General features: G+C 42.2%; 1 long non-coding RNA gene across 5 annotated transcripts in view; it reads left to right on the top strand.

Moving 5' to 3' along the window:
- Positions 1–11,568, top strand: part of LOC115500105 — a 52,732-nt gene extending 41,164 nt beyond the window's left edge. For 2 of the 5 annotated variants that reach the window (XR_003964392.1, XR_003964395.1), the window contains 2 exons: positions 8,663–8,819; positions 9,147–11,568. This is a non-coding gene — a long non-coding RNA (uncharacterized LOC115500105). Of the gene's footprint in view, positions 1–6,867; positions 7,748–8,662; positions 8,820–9,146 lie in introns of those variants that run through there. The other 3 variants (XR_003964394.1, XR_003964396.1, XR_004344384.1) reach the window with 2 other exon arrangements.
- The last annotated feature ends 6,113 nt before the right edge of the window (positions 11,569–17,681 follow it).

The following is a 17,681-nucleotide window of genomic DNA, read 5'->3' on the forward strand; positions in this document are numbered from 1 at the left end:
TTTTAATGTTTATTTATTTTTGAAGGAGAGAGAGACAGAGTGTGAGTGGGGGAAGAGCAGAAGAGAGGGAGAGACACAGAATCCGAAGCAGGCTCCAGGCTCTGAGCTGTCAGCACAGAGTCTGAGGCGGGGCTTAAACTCAGGAGCTGTGAGATCATGACCTGAGCCAAAGTCAGCCGCTTAACTGACTGAGCTACCTAGGCTCCCCAAATCATCACTTTATTTAGATATATTCCTTTTTAAATCTCTGCATGGAAAATGTTATCGAACCTTATATATTATTGACAACAAACAATAACCATTGAGAATTGTGAGGTGTTTTCTCATTAGTGCTCAATAGCTCTCAGCCAGCTATTTGTAACACCATTTTGCAGAAGAGAAAATTGAGGCTTTGGCTACATAAATGACCCTTGTACAATCGATCACACTGCTGGTAAGGCGCAACAGTGTGAGCGATATGTATAGGTTAATCTTTTGAGTTCTTGGACTCAATTCACTGTGTGAATTCCGGTGTGTGTGTGTGTGTGTGTGTGTGTGTGTGTGTGTGTGTTTGGGTGGGTAGCTTCCCCAAACACCACCAAGCAATTCTTAGATACCAGCAGGGTGTCTGAGAATCCACATCAATTCTAACACTGTCTACACAGGGATACAATCAGGGTCTACACATTGAGAATTTGGCACTACAAGAATCCCCCCAACCACTTCAGAGACCAGTCGTCAAGCCCAGGTTGTAACCTGTATTTCTGACCCACTGGCTATAAATCAGAGGTTTCCATGACCTCCTCCTTGGGTTTAATTAATTTCCTAGAGCAGCTCACAGAACTCAGAGAAACATTTTACTTACTAGGTTACCAGTTTATTACAAAAGGATGTGATTCAGGAACAGCCAGAGGGAAGAGAGTCAGGGCAAGGTATGTGGGAAGGGGCTCAGAGCTTCCACACCCTCTCCACATGCATCATTCTCCCCAAATTCCGTGTGCTCACCAACATGGAAGCTCTCCAACCCCCATTCTTTTGGGTTTTTACGAAAGCTTCACTACATAGCCATGACTGATTAACTCATTGGCTAGTGGCCATGGATTAAACCTCCACCCCTCTCTGTTCTTCAGGGGGTGGGACTGAAAGTTCCAACCCTCTAATCACATGATTGCTTCCGGCAACCAGCCCCCATCCTTAGTTGGGGTCCAAAAGCCACCCCATTACATAACAAAAATGGTTTATTTCTCTCATCACTTAAATCCCAGGGTTTTAGGAGCTCTGTGCCAGAAAAGGGGATGAAGACAAAAGATGTATTTCTTATAAATCACAATGCGTACAAAAACAAAAACAATAATACAATTTATAATATGTATAGAAGATGGGGTCAAAAAAGGAAATTTCCAGTGCTAGAACAGAGATCTATAACATATGCTGATAAAAAGTTAAATATATTTTCAAATTGGGGACATATTATTAATGAAATGTTTTAAAAACTCTGTAGCGTATTCTTCTTTAAATCACTGTCATCGAGAGTAACTGGGTTTTCATATATCAGATTTGCTTAAGGTGGGATTCATCTGTATAATCCGAAACTATATCTATATAACTCTTAAAAATTAGTCCATTCTTTATCATATATGATCCAGGGGCGCCTGGGTGGCGCAGTCGGTTAAGCATCTGACTTCAGCCGGGTCACGATCTTGCGGTCCGTGAGTTCGAGCCCCGCGTCAGGCTCTGGGTTGATGGCTCAGAGCCTGGAGCCTGTTTCTGATTCTGTGTCTCCCTCTCTCTCTGCCCCTCCCCCGTTCATGCTCTGTCTCTCTCTGTCCCAAAAATAAATAAACGTTGAAAAAAAATTTATCATATATGATCCATGCAGCTCACCACTCTTGGTCTTTTTAGTTAAGAGAGATTGTGGTGTGCTTTATTGTATTGACACTATATAATGATGTTTATTTCAAATATCACTTTCATAGGTGACCTGTAAAATCCTTTTATGCCTTCCTTTGATCTACTTGAATTTATAGTGAAGCTGTGCACATAATTATATAGTTCAAATGGAACATAGAAATGTTATTGATTTTTATCATAAACAGTTTCCTTTAGGGGCATTCTTTATTTTTATTTTTTTTATATTCACTTACTTTTTTAAAGTATCTCTATGCCCAACGTAGGCCTTGAACTCATGACCCCAAGATCAAGAGTCACATGCTCTATCGACTGAGCCTGCCAGGCGCCCCCTTTGGGGGCATTTTTTGAAAGTCTGTTTATCTTTTTAGTTTAGCCATTGAGAGGATGCCAAAGAAGAGTCAATTTACTCAAAGAACCATGGTAGAATTTAGTGTCTGTATACTTGATTCACAAGACCATACAAAACAAAGAAGCAAACAGTAATTTAAAAAATTCTCAAGGGAAAAATCTCACGGAAAAGCTTACTTTTTTTAGTTTCTGACTTGCCATGCACATGGTGCATGTACAAAAAATATTTGTTGAAGTGACTATTCCTTGTGTCAATGACACTTCTTCGTAGTAATCCTGACACTGATGTGTGATTTGTACTGCTGCGTGTTGGATTCTCTGGGAAGCAGATTCACATAGCAATTAGTGTATAGAAAGTTCACTAGGGAGTTTTCTCAGGGAGGGAACTAAGAATGGACAGAGGGAGAAGTTGGTCTGCATCGCAGTCTCAACCAAGGCTTCAGTCCACCCTGTAGATGGGTTGTGAAGATGGGTTGACCCTTCCAATTCTGGTCTTATTCTGAGAGGGGCCAGGCCTTTTTAATCTGGCATTGACCACTCATTGAATGGGGGCTGCCCCCTTTGCTCCCTGGGATGACAGCCTGCCTTTGGGAGAGGACTGGTTGGAAAGACGGCAGTACTTTGAGTGGGTGGAGTAATAGGAATGAGTCCTGGTACCCTGAAGGGGGATCTGAGGGGGATAGCATGGTATTCAATATAGACACTATGGCCAGTGAACTAAATGAAGCAAAAATGGTAGAAGGAATATTTTGACTATGCTCTTCCTTCTCTATAACCCATTTTTCAATCTCTAATTCTGTTAAAGGATGGGCATTATTTTTGTTTCTTTCATGGCTTTTAACTCCCAGGTAGACTTGCGAGGTCTTACTTGGCTAATTATTCTGAAAATTTCCTATTCATTATCTCACATAGCAGGGAGCCTCTTTGGACCATCAAGCCTGTAAATTTACGATTGCACATTAATCAGTGAAATATAATTGCTAGCTGCTGCCTCTGGGCTTGGGATGCGCTGTATATGCCGGGATATATACAATTAGCCCTAAGGTTTACGCAGGAGCACTCGCCCATCCAACAAGAAAATGAGCATTTCAGTAATTGAGAAAATGAACATCTTGGGTTGTTTTCTTGCTGGCAGTGGTTAGAAACTCTTATCATTGAATTGCCCTGTTTTGTTTTTCATTATCTCTCAAAAGCATTGGTAGGCAAAAAAGCTACAGTAGTCTCCCTTGGTCCCCAGAGGATATGTTCCAAGACCCCCCAGTGGACCCCTGAGACCATGGATAGTACTGAACCCTATATATACCATGAGTTTTCTATACATGCATACCCATGATAAAGTTTAATTTATAAACTAGGCACAATGAGAGATTAACAGCAATAACTACTAACACAATGGAAAAAATTATAACAATATACTGTTATAAAGGTTTTGTGAATGTGGTCTTTCTCTCATAATGTCTTGTACAGTACTCACCCTTCTCTTGCTTATGATGATGTGAGATAATAAAATGCCTAGGGGAGGAGATGAAGTGAGGTGACTGGCGTAGACATCGTGAGGTAGCGTTAAGCTACTACTGACCTTCTGACGATGTTTCGGAAGGAGCATTATGTGCTTCTGGACTGTGGTTGACTGAGGGCAGTGGAAACCGCAGATAAGGGGGGGACTATTGTATTTGACCCACACAAAATTTTAGTTTGTTTGGGTGAGGAAGATCAAATACAAGAGGAGGGAATACTAATTTCTAATGCAGCACAGATTCAGTGCTCTGACATCTCTGTTTATAATATTTTTTCACTAGATGGAGTCAGATGGTAAAACTTGACCTGGGAGTTCTGAGAGTCTTCTCAAAGTGTGTACATGGTTTTAGCTGTATATACATTGGGACATTTTTCTTCTTTTTTTTTTTTTTCTGAGTGTGTATTGCTGTCCTTAGATGCTCAAAGTGATCTAAGATACCAAAAAGTTTAGGAATCATTACACTAAAAATAAAGTAAAACAAAAAAATCCCTCATTCATTCTCTGATTTTTAATTTTTTTTAATTTTAAGTTTATTTATTTATTTTGAGAGAGACTGAGTGTGTGAGCAGGGGAGGGGAAGAGAGAGAGAATCCCGAGCAGGCTCCGAGCTGCCAGCTCAGAACCCAGTGTGGGGCTTGAATTCACGAACCATGAGATCCTGACTTGAGCTGAAACCAAGACTCAGACGCTTAACCAACTGAGCCACCCACCCAGACACCCCATTTATTTTCTGATTTAAAGCTATTATCTCTATCGTCATTCTTAAACATCTATTTGGACACTCCACAAATGCTTCTTCAACTTTTCTACAAGGAATTTATCACAAGCAAGTCCTATCATTGTTTTCCCAATTTCTGTTAATAATAGCACATTCATAACTGCTAATTGTTCCGTTTAGAAATCTAGGCATTTGTTTTCCCCTGTCCTCGCCTGTCCACTTCTGAGATCCATGTGATGATGTGGTTGAAAGACGAAGTGTCTTCTATTTGACAAATCATTTACCTTGGTGGACTCTGGGTGCACCACTGTTCAGCATGCTTCATAAAGCCCTTGTTCAATGGCAGATAGTTCTGGGACATGGTCATTATAAGGGAGGAGTAGAAAGTGTTTTCTTCTATCAAGACAGAAGGAAGGAGTATGCGAAGTGACTCCCAGAAGAAAACACCTATAGAGCCTTTTGCTTTGAGGTGAATGGGTGAGGACAAGGGCCTTTTACAGACCAGCCTGAATCATGCTACTTTAACACAGTGATTGCGTAGGGGAAGGTGCATGAGCTGGAATCAACCAACTGGGGGCTGGGTTTAAGAAGCCGATCATCTCTGAGATGACTTGGGATGAATTCTGCGTGACAGTAGGGCTTCATACCGGTTGGGCAAAAAGCACCTTTCAAATTCACAATTTGGGGAAATTACAAATGCCATTTAAGCAAAGAAAAGGTCACTCAAGCAAAAGTTCTTGTCCCTAGCAAAGTCAGGCAGATTTTCCCAGTGTCTCATGAAGTTTGCCACACATTCTTGAGCAAGAACTTGTTCTTCTAAGATCCCCCGTTCTGTTTCCCCTGTATCCTTGCAATGAATTAATCCTTGTATCTTTTCCTTGGAACTCTCAAGAATCTGACCTGCTGGACTAGGAAAACCTCTACAGCTAAAAAGAGGCATTTTCCTGCCAATGATCTCACAGGTATTTGCTGCTGCCTAAATTCCAGTAACTAGGTACAAAGTGTTTCATTCTACAAGGAAGGATGAGGAATAAGGGAGGAAAAGAAAGAAGTCAACCAATATTTACTGTGCGTCTGTCATGAAATAGTCACTGTGCTAGGCCTCTATTCAGACAATCCATTTGTATGCTTGATCCTACCATCCAAAGTAGACATAACTATCCCAGAAGAGGAAATTAATGTCAGCGAATTTATGTACCTTGCCCAAAGTCAATCACCTTGTCCTTGGGGGAATTTGCCATGTCTGTGATACCAGCATGGTGGCCCGGGACAAGACACGTGATGCTTGGTGCTTAGGGAAGGCTGTTAGGGTATTTACTTCTATCCTTTTGGTTCTCTTTGGTCCTGGAAGGTGGAGCATAGAGCCTGGAGCTAGCTCTGGAGGAGGGAAGAGGCTTGATGTAGGGCTGGCTATTTACCTATGTCCTCTCAGCTCCGAGTCAGCTCTCCCACTGTCCTCTGGGAGGCTGTGGGTCTCTGCAAACTCCATTTTCAAGGCTCCTTTACTGAGAAGGTTCTCTTGTAGGATGTACTAATAGGGGCACTAGAGAGAGACTGGCCTGGATTTCTCTCTCCTTTTTACTTGTTCCCACAGTGTAAGTTAGCTCCTATCTGTAATTACTTGCAGCACTCAAGGCACCGGTGTCTTCCTACCCACTTGGAGGCACCAGCCATGGCCAGTGGTGCGACCTGGCCTGAGGTCTAGTACTCTGAGTACTCTGAGTACTCAGAGGCCTGAGTACTACATCTGCAGGCTCCCGGTCCAAGTTCACAGGGCACATTAACCCCAGCCCTAGGGTGCTAGCTGCTTCCTCTCTGAGCTTCCCCAAAACTCTTTTGGTTGTCCATTACCTGTTGTAACTAATTCCCTGTTTTGTAATGTTTATTTATTTTTGAGACAGAGGAAGACAGAGTGCGAGTCGGGGAGGGGCAGAGAGAGAGGGAGACACAGAATCTGAAACAGGCTCCAGGCTCTGAGCTGTCAGCACAGAGCCGGATGCGGGGCTCGAACCCACGAACCGTGAGATCGTGACCTGAGTCGAAGTCGGACGCTTAACCGACTGAGCCACCCAGGTGCCCCAACTAATTCCCTGTTTTAAAACCTTTGTATTGGCGCTCCGGGTGGCTCAGTCAGTTGAGTGTCCAACTTCAGCTCAGGTCATGACCTTATGCTCGTGAGTTCAAGCCCCATGTCAGGCTCCTTGCTGTCTGTGCAGAGCCTGCTTTGGATCTTCCGTCCCCCCTCTCTCTGCCCCTCCCTCACTCCCACTCTGTCTCTCAAAAATAAATGTAAAAGTATTTAAAAAAAATTGTGTATTTTGAAATATTACAGTGGTTTCTGTTTGCCTGGCCAGAAATTGATTGTGTGTGTTTGTGTCTCTAAACTATGGAGTGGATAGACAGACAATTGGGAGTTCCAAAGGCTGGGGACAAATAGAATGACCTCCGATCTGCTCTGGCAAACTCCTAGCTGCATCAGAGGGTTGTTACAGAAGACACCGTCTTGACCAAGAAGCTCTCGGAAGAACATGTCTGAATTTCATGTAATCCGTGATAAGAACATTCCTTAATGCATGGAAGTGTGAGTTCAGGGAGAGGCTCTGGATGATCTGAGTCTTCAAAGTAAATGCAAAAGACCGCACAGAGGAATCAGATTTTCATACTGTAACCTATTTTCTCTAAGTTAAGTGGTAAAAAAAAAAAAGAATCATTTGCAATTTGATTCCTTTCACTGGAGACACCGAGAGGTCTGCCGTCTCGTGCCAATCCCCTTCTTACCTTCAGAGAGCTTAAGATGAGGGGGTGCGTCAGATTTGATGCCCCCCCCCACCCCAAATTACCCAGGTTTTCTTCTTTACTCAAATGTCAGTGAATGCTTTCAAGTGTTTTCTAAAGAAACAAATTACCTATTTATTGAAATGAGTTAACGGTAGCTTGCTGACAAACAGCATTTAATTTTCAGGAGCAGCTGTCAGACTTTTAAAACATTAAAAGCTCATCAAAAACATTTCAGGAAGTACAGCCAAAACCTTATACGTGACTTTCTAAAATCTGTTATGCTCGGATGCATTCAAGATAATTAACTGGTGTAGTGGTTTTCATATCCCGGGTAAAGGTTGTTGGTTTTTGTTGTTGTTGTTTTTGTTGTTGTTGTGTTACTTCTGTTTTTTTTTTTATTAAGTTAATGGGTTTCAGAAGTTTTCATGTGCTTTTATATACCCACTTCAAGTTCCACAAATGGATGTAACATGAAGCAATAAAATGACCATATTCCACTGAAGACCTATGATCTGTACAAAGGTGATGAAACCTTGTTTCATGTTGGATGGTGGGGAGCACACTTATTTATACCTCTCCTTGAGCTGGCATTCTCCTTCACCCCAGTGTCCTCCAAACTTGTTCTCATATAGAGCCCTTCTAGGCCTCACCAGATGAAATGACCAAAAGGCCCAGGTGGGAGAAACAAAAGTCCCCTAAATGCCAAACAGTTGAGAATGGAACCTAGAATTCCAGCTGGATCCTCATTTTCTGAAATGTATTTCGTGTAATCTTGTCCCATAATTACTCGATGAAAATAAGATTTCCACAGCCAACCCACTGGGGGCATCAGGCATGTGATGACTCTCCCTTAAGGATTTAGCACATCAAGTGTATGTTAAAGACTCTGAGAAGTCCTGCAGTAAAGAAACCAATTTAGCTTTGTGAGAGGAAGTAAGTTCCACAGTTATGTGACTACAGAGCATCTTTTTCCTTTTGTGTTTTATATGGCACAACAGTCCAAAATAATTTTCCTCGGAATGCGTTTTCGGGTTACTGTGTGTAAATGAAAGAAGGAAGATGAAGACATTTCTTCAGCAAAAGAGTGAAGGCTGGAGAAAGATTAGATGCAGTCATATTTACTTTCTGAAAAATATAAGGCGTCTCATATCCATGAAGACTTTCTGTCGAAAAGGACAGAAAAACGTTCAAAGTAGCTTAGAGTAAAAAAGGGAATTTAGTATTTGACAATACTGATAAGTCCACGGTAGACTTGGCCAGACACTGCTAAATTTAGGGATCGAGCAATGTTTTACTCCACCTCCAGTGCTAACATTATTCTCAGAGTCCTTGTATAGTCTCTGAAAGCCCATCCTCTCTATGTGTGGTGGCATGATAGTTATAGAATCTCCAACCATTCCTGTTTTCAGGATAGAATCAATGGGAAAGAGACCCCTTCTTTGGTAAAACTAGCAAATGGGAATCCAGCTGGAGACCCAGATGGAGATCCCTTCGGGTCAAATGAATTCTGAATGGAGGCAGCGAGGACCTTGAAAGGAGACTGAGGACTGTTGTCAGAAGAAGAAGGTATGGGTGGGGCACCTGGATGGCTCTGTCAGTTAGGCATCCGACTCATGATTTTGGCTCAGGTCATGATCTCACGGTTTGTGAGTTCGAGCCCTACTTGGGGCTCGCTGCTGTCAGCATAGAGCCTGCTTTGGATCCACTGTCCCTCTCTCTCCCTGTCCCCCCCCCCCCGACACTTGCACTCTCTCTTTCTCTCAAAAATAAATAAACATTAACAACATTTTTTTTAAAGGAAGAAGGAATGGATGCCAGGGAAGGCAGACAATCAAAATGTCGGAACAGTAACCTAAGGCATCTGCCTGATCTATTTTTCTATTGCACGAATAGGAGAAAACAACCCTTAGGACATGCTCTATGTGTGCTTACTTGAGCGACAGGAGAAGGGGAGAAGTTTGGAGTGTTGACTGGATTGCTGTACTGCACTGGAGCCAATCGGAGAGATTTCGGTCAGAAGCAATCACCGATGGGAAGGAAAGGAAAGCAGGAGCTCTTAGAAGAAAAGAACGTGTATGACGATTGAACTGCCCTGGAATGGAAATGTGCCCCAAGTAGTTTGCACTGGCCGGAGCTCCCGGAGTCAAGGAAAGAAGAAGCTGAAGAAGATAGAGACGGAAAGAATGAAGCCATGACTGGCCCTCACTGAGTCTCATTTTTTTGGTCTTTATCTTTTCTCCTCATCCCAGAGTCTCTTTCCTTACAATCTCCCGTCACTTAGAGGGTTACCCGGTTCTTCTCTTTGCCAGTCCTTCTTTCCCTTTGAGATCTCTGAGAATCTCCGTTTCTCCAAGTGATCACACAGCCCCTGACCTCTGTGGCTTGGATCTAGGAGTCTCCTTATATCTGGTGCCTGATGACAGGTAGAATGTAAATGATTATTGTAAGGAGGGAAGATACTGTCCTTGCAATCCAAAGTGGCACTCCCTTTCCCCTCCCTCACCCACGTCAATACTTTATGTGTATTGAAGTTCAGTGTGTGTGTGTGTGTGTGTGTGAATTTTGATGCTCTTATGAATTGTTGCCCAAAGTACCTCACAGACTTGTTCCTCACACCCCTCCAGCTTCCTTTCTCGCCACTCTCTGACTTTCACCTTATGCTCCATCAATGCAAATCTCCTGCAGCTCCCCATGCATTCTTAAACTGCGTGCCATTGACCTGGTTTGGGTTCCCTAGAAACTGCCCACTGTGTGGATTCTGTGCCAGGGATTTATGGAGGGAATGCTCACAGGAGAAGCCTGAAACAGAGCAAGGGAAGCAGGATGGGACAGGGAAATATGCCAGGCAAAGACATGAGTTCAGCTGATCCTATAGGGAGCTCTGGAGCATGAATTATACCACAGAGTTTTCTCTTTTGAGATAGGGGAACCGGCCTTTTATATCTCCAAGTCTGTCCATCATTGATTGTTGGCCTCTTTTGGAAAGGGCACAGTCTCCCAGGCATTCCCAGGCAGGTCACCTCCCTTAGTCTGGAGCAATTCTCAGAAGAGCACAGCTGTGAGCTGCTAACAACCAATGCTCAAACAGCTGGGAGATCGACTACAACTGTTCTGAGTGTTTGCTCACATAATTCACTCCCTGAAAAATCACCAGCCCCTCTTCTTGCTCTACTGCCTGAAAACTTGCCTTATTGCAGCGGGTTTCAAACCTTACTGCACACCAGAATCATCTTGAGGGCTTGTTCAAACTCAGATTGTGGACCCCCACCCTCAGAGATTCCGACTCAGCCACTCTGGGCTGGAGTCCAATCATTTATATTTTTAACAAGTTCCGGGCCATGTTGACGCTACAGGTCCGAAGCCCGCACTTTCTGAGGACCGCTGGTTTACTAAATTCTCTCCATCCCTCAGAATTCAACTGAGCTATCATTTCCTTTAGGAAATCTTTCTATCCATTTGTATTCCCATTACCCATCTCTATCTTGGACGACTACCCTCTTTGCTTCAGTAACACCCTATGCAGTGATCACCTTGTATTGGAACCATACATAGGAGGGTCTCTGCTCCAGGTGGCAGGTGGAGGGAGATGAGGAGACCACCAGCAGAGCGAAGGATGATACGTGTTCAGGCTTCCAAAGAAGAGCTTTGAATGGTTTTCCCATAAAAATAAATCGTCTTGTTATCTTGTAAATTCTTGAAGACAGCACTCTGTCTTACTCACCTTAATACGCCTGGCTCGTAGAACCTCACCTGATGCCTGGCAGGAGCCCAGCACAGGTTTGTTGAACTGAACAACATCAGTCTTGGTTAGGGTTGGTTTCACGGGAAAATAGGCCTCACTTACGCAAGTTAAATACTCACATAAATTAAAATATATTTAGCTTAGGGGGAACACATCAATTTGCAAATAAACTTTTGGAAAATAATTTATTTTGAGTTGAGGTTTGTGTTCTCTAGTCCACCATGTCTATCTATAAACGTGTGTAGAGAGGCATTAACCTGACTTTTCATACACGCACGAATGAGTCACTTTCAAAACTAAGCACCATTTCTGGTCCAACACTTACTTAATTCATGAGCCTGTAATTTGCTTTTGGAAAAATCATCTCATAAAATGATGACGGCTTGAGGTTTGAGAAGTCTGGCACAGAGCTCGAAAAAAAGTAAATTTTGTGCAACACTGCAAAGAACAAAATGTGAGTAGCGTTCAGGGTCGGTAGCTGTTAAATGCAAGCATTCAGTGTAACAGACAGTCTCCCTTTATTTTTAATTTTTTCTTAATGCTTCTTTATTTTTGAGAGAGAGAGAGAGAGAGAGAGAGAGAGAGAAAGAGAGAGAACGAGTTGGGGAGGGGCAAAGAGAGAGGGAGACAGGGAATTTGAAGCAGGCTTCAGGCTCTGAGCTGTCAGCACAGAGCCCGATGTGAGGCTCGAACTCGGGAACTGAGATCATGACCTGGGCTGAAGTCAGAGGCTTAACCGACTGAGCCACCCAGATGCCCCAGACGGTCTTCTTTTGGAAAACACAGGCCAGTGACAGAAGATAACAAATAGATGCCGTTCTTACTAAAAGTAGGAGTGTTTTCTCCAGAAGAAACATAAGAATTGGGGAAAAAATTAGCAAAGGGTGATTTTGGAAGAGTGGGTACGGGGTATATGATGTAATGGCTGTTCAGGTATAAATCCATCAAAGCTGTTGACACAGCTCTCTTATTAGCTAATATTTAAAATGTCGTTTTAAGGAAATGTTGCATCTATAAAGTACCAGAGGCAAGAGGGTCTGGGGTGGTTGCCATTAAACCTTTTTGCTAATTGAACACGCCAGCTACTGCTCCAACATCAGTCTGCGGCCTCACCTGACAGGCCGAGCAGCCTGAGCTAACCGAACGTTTAGAATTAATGTGTTTACTTTAAGAAACACAAAGTCCGATTCAATCAGCATCCGAAGTCATGGAGGCTCGAGAGTTTAATGCTGGAGGTTTTTCTCTCTTTTCTTTTCTCTTTTTTTAAATTATACTGCAGTGTTTACAGAACTTAAATTAATGATGGAAAGATGTATTTTTTTTCTTGTCTTGGAGGCTGAAAACATAAAAAAATTGGATTAAAATTATGGAGCTACTCTGACATGATATATTAAGAGCTCTGAATGATGCCTAGGGATGTAGAAGAGGAGAAAAACACTTGAGTAAGTAAACAGAGTTTATGAGACTTGTTTATGCCAGGAAAGCAGGATGAATATTTCTGACTAAAAGTTAATTAACTATTTTGCCTCAGCGAGCCAATTTGTCGTCTTAAACTTTGATTCATTAACTGCAAACTGAGAGGGGTGCTTGTTCCTTGGTGTACTTGTAGACAGAGTTTGTGTTAAATGGTGCTGTGAGATATTGTCTGTTCTTTCCAATTGAAACTACTCGAAAAGGCTATTACCCTGAAAGTAAGACTTTTTAAGTGGCAGTAAGTAGATGGGTACTCTTTCAGAGCAAAGCCAGCGAACTATATGGCTTAATTGCAGCTAATCAAGCCTTATTAAATAAAACAAGGGTAAATCTGGGATTTTCAGGTCTGCACATTTAATGGGGCATGGAAGTTGCTCAGTTAGCAATATTGAAGTCTTAAGACTTGCGAACTTACGGGTGATGTCTGGTTTTGCCACTTGGAGACTCTAACTGAAAAAAATCTGTTATGATGAGAAAATAAATCCCCATTTGTCAAGATATCGGCTTTGTTACTAATTGCCCCGTGTTTTGTGAAGGCTGGATATGGAACAGTTTTGAGCTCATGAATGGGCAACCGAAAAGTAAAGCACTTAAGGGAAGAGAACCCCAACCATTCTCCTAAAATGATGATCTTTAAGATTTTAGTCACAGCTGAAGAAGATATTTGAGGAGCGAGTATGTATATGTGTTTTTTAAATTTTTTTTTAACGTTTATTTTTGAGACAGAGAGAGACAGAGCATGAACGGGGGAGGGGCAGAGAGAGAGGGAGACACAGAATCGGAAGCAGGCTCCAGGCTCTGAGCCATCAGCCCAGAGCCCGACGCGGGGCTCGAACTCCCGGATCGTGAGATTGTGACCTGAGCCGAAGTCGGACGCTTAACCGACTGAGCCACCCAGGCGCTCCTGTATATATGTTTTTTAAAGGGAAAGTTTGGACACAACATCACAGACACATACATGGCTAACTTTATATCATAGGACATAATTAAGAATATTTGTGAAAACCATGTCACTTAGCTAAGCTGGGTCTGTAAACCTTGATCCAAATAGAAATGCAAAAAAAAAAAAAAAAAAAAGTTATTCTTCACAAGACCAATTGCTTTTTTCTACAGCACAGCATGTGGACTTTTTCTGTCTTGCGCTGGCTCTCTTTCTCTGTGAAAGAGAGAGCACTCTGTCTTTCTCTGTGGAAAGCCTTTTCATGTGTGCAGATAGGAAACCCCCTTGAATATGGACTAGACCATAAGTTCCATGAGATTAGAGACTTAATGTGTATATAACTATACACATGGTACCTGGAACAATGCTTACTGAATGAATACAGGAATGAATGAGCGAATGAGAAAGCGAATGAATGCATCAGGACATTTAAAAATACACCTAGGAGGTGAGAGTGTTGTTTAGGTAAAATGCATAATGGGTTAAACAGAGGTTTCCTACAAGGCTTTGGATATTGGGTTTATGGGTAGTAAAATGGTGACTAAGCATAGAGTGCGGTCAGATGAGTTAAAATCTTTGCTCTTCTACTTACTATGTAACTTTGAGCAAGTTATTTAATCTCTGTAAATCTTAATTTTATCATTCATCAATTAGGGGCAATAATGATAATATCTTTTTCATAGGCTTACTGTGAGGAATGAAAAAGGTAATGTTTAAAGTGCTTTGCAGAGTCCCCTTGACTTAGCTGTAAGAATTTATGGAGCTGCCATATGCTATGAGGTTATTAATCTAAAATTGAATTTGTCTCAAAGAGAGTAAGAAAATATCAGCATTTACAGTTGAGGCTTTCTGAAGACAGAAAAATTCAACTAATAGACATTTACAAAATGACTTTTGCATTTCCCAAGATTCCGACTTGTGATATATACTGATAATGACTTATAATCATGCCTGCTGTCTTGACTCAAAAAAACACAGAAGTTGAGCAAATTGGATGTGTCTCATTATATATAATGAATATAGGCATGTCTGGCATTAGCAGAGATAGCAAGAATATCAACAAAAATAGGCAGAGCCATTATTGAGATTAACTATCCCAAAGTTATAAAGTTATCAGCAATGTAATCACAATGGTGAAATAGATTTTCTTTTCAAGATTCCTGAGATGTTAAACTTTAGGATAGGAGTGTGTGTGTGTGTGTGTGTGAGCGCAAGAGAGAGACAGAGAGGGGCAGAGAGAAAAAGGATGAGAAAGAGACAGAGAGAGACAAAGAGAGACAGAGAGAGAGGCTTTTGGGCAATGGATGCTTAAAACTTTCTATTGGGCATATCAAAAAGAATGGAGCTTGGACCCTGTTGGAGAACATATTACAAGGTAGGAATACTCTTTATTATTTACAAAGTTTCATGTGTTATCCTAAGTAACAAGGGCTGCAATGATGTGTAATATATATGTAATATATGTAATAACACACACACACATATATGCATACACACATGTGTGTGCGTGTGTGTGTGTGTGTGTGTGTGTGCAAAATCCTTGTAACAAACTTGGCACCAGGTGCTCTATCTTTGGTCAGCAGTTGGTACCTGTAAGTTCTTCTCTAACAAGGGAGAAAGAGGGGACTGTCCTTCATTTCTTCGAACTGAGTTATCTCCATGCGTGGATTTCTTGCCCCTTCTTCACCCACACTAATGTCATGACAGGCTGCTTTGCTTGGAGTAGTTGTAGTGGTTGGGCACGGTGATTTACTCACTTCTCCCAGCCGGAAGAACACACACACATGTGTCCACAGAGAATGCTGAAGAAGATTCAAGCAGCTCTGTTTAAAGAAATTAAAACCCATAACATCAACTTTACCATCTTCACCATTTTTAAATAGTTAAGAACTTTCAAGCAGTTTGGTCACGTTAAGTATATTCACGTTGTTGTGCAACAGATCTCTAGAACTTGTTCATCTGTAAAACTCTCTACCCACCGAATGACAATTCCTCCTTTCGGCCTCCCCACCAGCCCTTGGAAACCATTGTTCTACTTTCTGTTTCTATGAATTTGACTACTTTAGATGCCGCACGTTATGTGGAGTCATACAGTATTTGTCTTTTTGTTACTGGCTTATTTCACTAGCGTAATGTCCTCCAGGTTCATCCACGTTGTAGCATGTGACAGGATTTCTGTCTTTTTTTTTTTTAATTTTTTTTTTCAACGTTTATTTATTTTTGGGACAGAGAGAGACAGAGCATGAACGGGGGAGGGGCAGAGAGAGAAGGAGACACAGAATCGGAAACAGGCTCCAGGCTCTGAGCCATCAGCCCAGAGCCTGACGGGGGGCTCGAACTCACAGACCGCGAGAACGTGACCTGGCTGAAGTCGGACGCTTAACTGACTGCGCCACCCAGGCGCCCCTAATTTTTTTTTTTTAACGTTTATTTATTTTTGAGACAGAGAGAGACAGAGCATGAACGGGGGAGGGTCACAGAGAGAGGGAGACACAGAATCCGAAACAGGCTTCAGGCTCTGAGCTGTCAGCACAGAGCCCGACGCGGGGCCTGAACCCACAGACCGTGAGATCATGACCTGAGCCGAAGTCGGACGCTTAACCGACCGAGCCACCCAGGCGCCCCAGGATTTCTGTCTTTTTAAAGGCTGAATAGTATTCCATTTTATGTACGTATCACACATCTTCTTTATTCATTTGTTGATGGACATCTTGTTGCTTCCAACTCTTGTTTTTTGTGGATAATGCTGTAATAAATGTGGCTGGATCCAGAAACATCTCTGGTGGCGGCAGGCTCTTTCATCTTCAGTTGTACCTACATAGACAAATAATGAATGAATGAATGAATGAGTGAACGAACGGACAACTAAGTGACACTTTCTCTTGTTGGATTTCTGTTATCTGACTTATAAGTTGAATGGTCGATGTCTGAGAAGGATGGAACAGGGCTGTTAACAAACAGAGACATAGAATTCAAGAGTCAGTGCCCATGTCCTTGTCCTGATTCTATATAGAACTTAGAGGCAGCAGCACGAGGCTGTCCATGTGTAGATTAGGATTAGGAGTTGCAGCTGTTCCAGGGAGGATGTGGCAGGGCCAGCCATCAGGGCAATGAAAGCCAGCTTAGCAGGAAGGCTCAGGTGGTACCATCTGTCAACACTACTGAGAGCTAGAGTATATGATAAAAGGCAACAAAGATCAAGAACAAAGGGTAAGACACTAGGGCAACTGTATATGTACAGAGACAGGTCAAAATTGACAAGATATTTGGATATCAGGAGTGGGACAAAAGCTGCAAGAAATGGAGGGCATTTATAGACTCATAGATTAGCAATATTAGCAGTACTATTAAGAGTTACAGTTAGGGGCGCCTTGGTAAGTCAGTTGGTTGAGTGTCTGACTTCAGCCCAGGTCATGATCTCATGGTTCTTGAGTTCGAGCCCCGCATCGGGCTCTGTGCTGAAAGCTCAGAGCCTGGATCTGCTTCAGATTCTGGGTCTCCCTCTCTCTCTGCCCCTCCCCCACTCACACTCTGTCTCTCTCAAAAATAAATAAACATTAAAAAAGATGAAAAAAAAGAGTTACATTTATTGACTATTTAATCTGTGCCAGACTCTAAGTACTTTTTGTGAATTGTATCATTTATTCCTCCTACCACCCTAATGAGGTGAGTTCTATTGTCACCTTAATTTTACATGTGAGGAGACCAAGTCTCAGAGAAGTTAAGTAACTTATCCAAGGACACAGTTAATAAATGGAAGAGTTGGTTTTCAGACTAAATACCGCTTTCTGGTTGTCAGTGGATATGAACTGGACTGGGTAAATAAGGAGATGAGTAAAATGTCACTTATCTCCTTGTAATGAGCCTTGTAATGCATCTCCTGGTGTGTAACAGGTATCATTTATCACTTGATTAAGATTCAGTCAATGACCTTGTTTGGATAAATGAGATTTCAGCATAGTTTCCCTCAAATTCAGTGGCTGTTTCTGTGTAACCAGACATGAAAAGGATATAGGAATGAAACCTTTACGTTCCGAATTTTCGAGAGACTCTGTTTCAAACACTTTGTCCCCAAATGCAGTCCCATACCTACCAAAATGATCTTAAATTCTTGCTAAAATTATTGTCACTGTGCAGAAAGCTACTGGTGTTAACTGATGCGCGGGTTAAAGGTCAGAGTCACCTGACTCCCAAGCCAGATTATTTGTTCTAATTTTGCAATTATAGATTTGGCATGGAAGTTTTGCAGAAGAAGACACTGAGACAGTGATCT

Source organism: Lynx canadensis, chromosome D4, assembly GCF_007474595.2.
Source record: "Lynx canadensis isolate LIC74 chromosome D4, mLynCan4.pri.v2, whole genome shotgun sequence".
Classification (NCBI taxonomy): Eukaryota; Metazoa; Chordata; class Mammalia; order Carnivora; family Felidae; genus Lynx; species Lynx canadensis.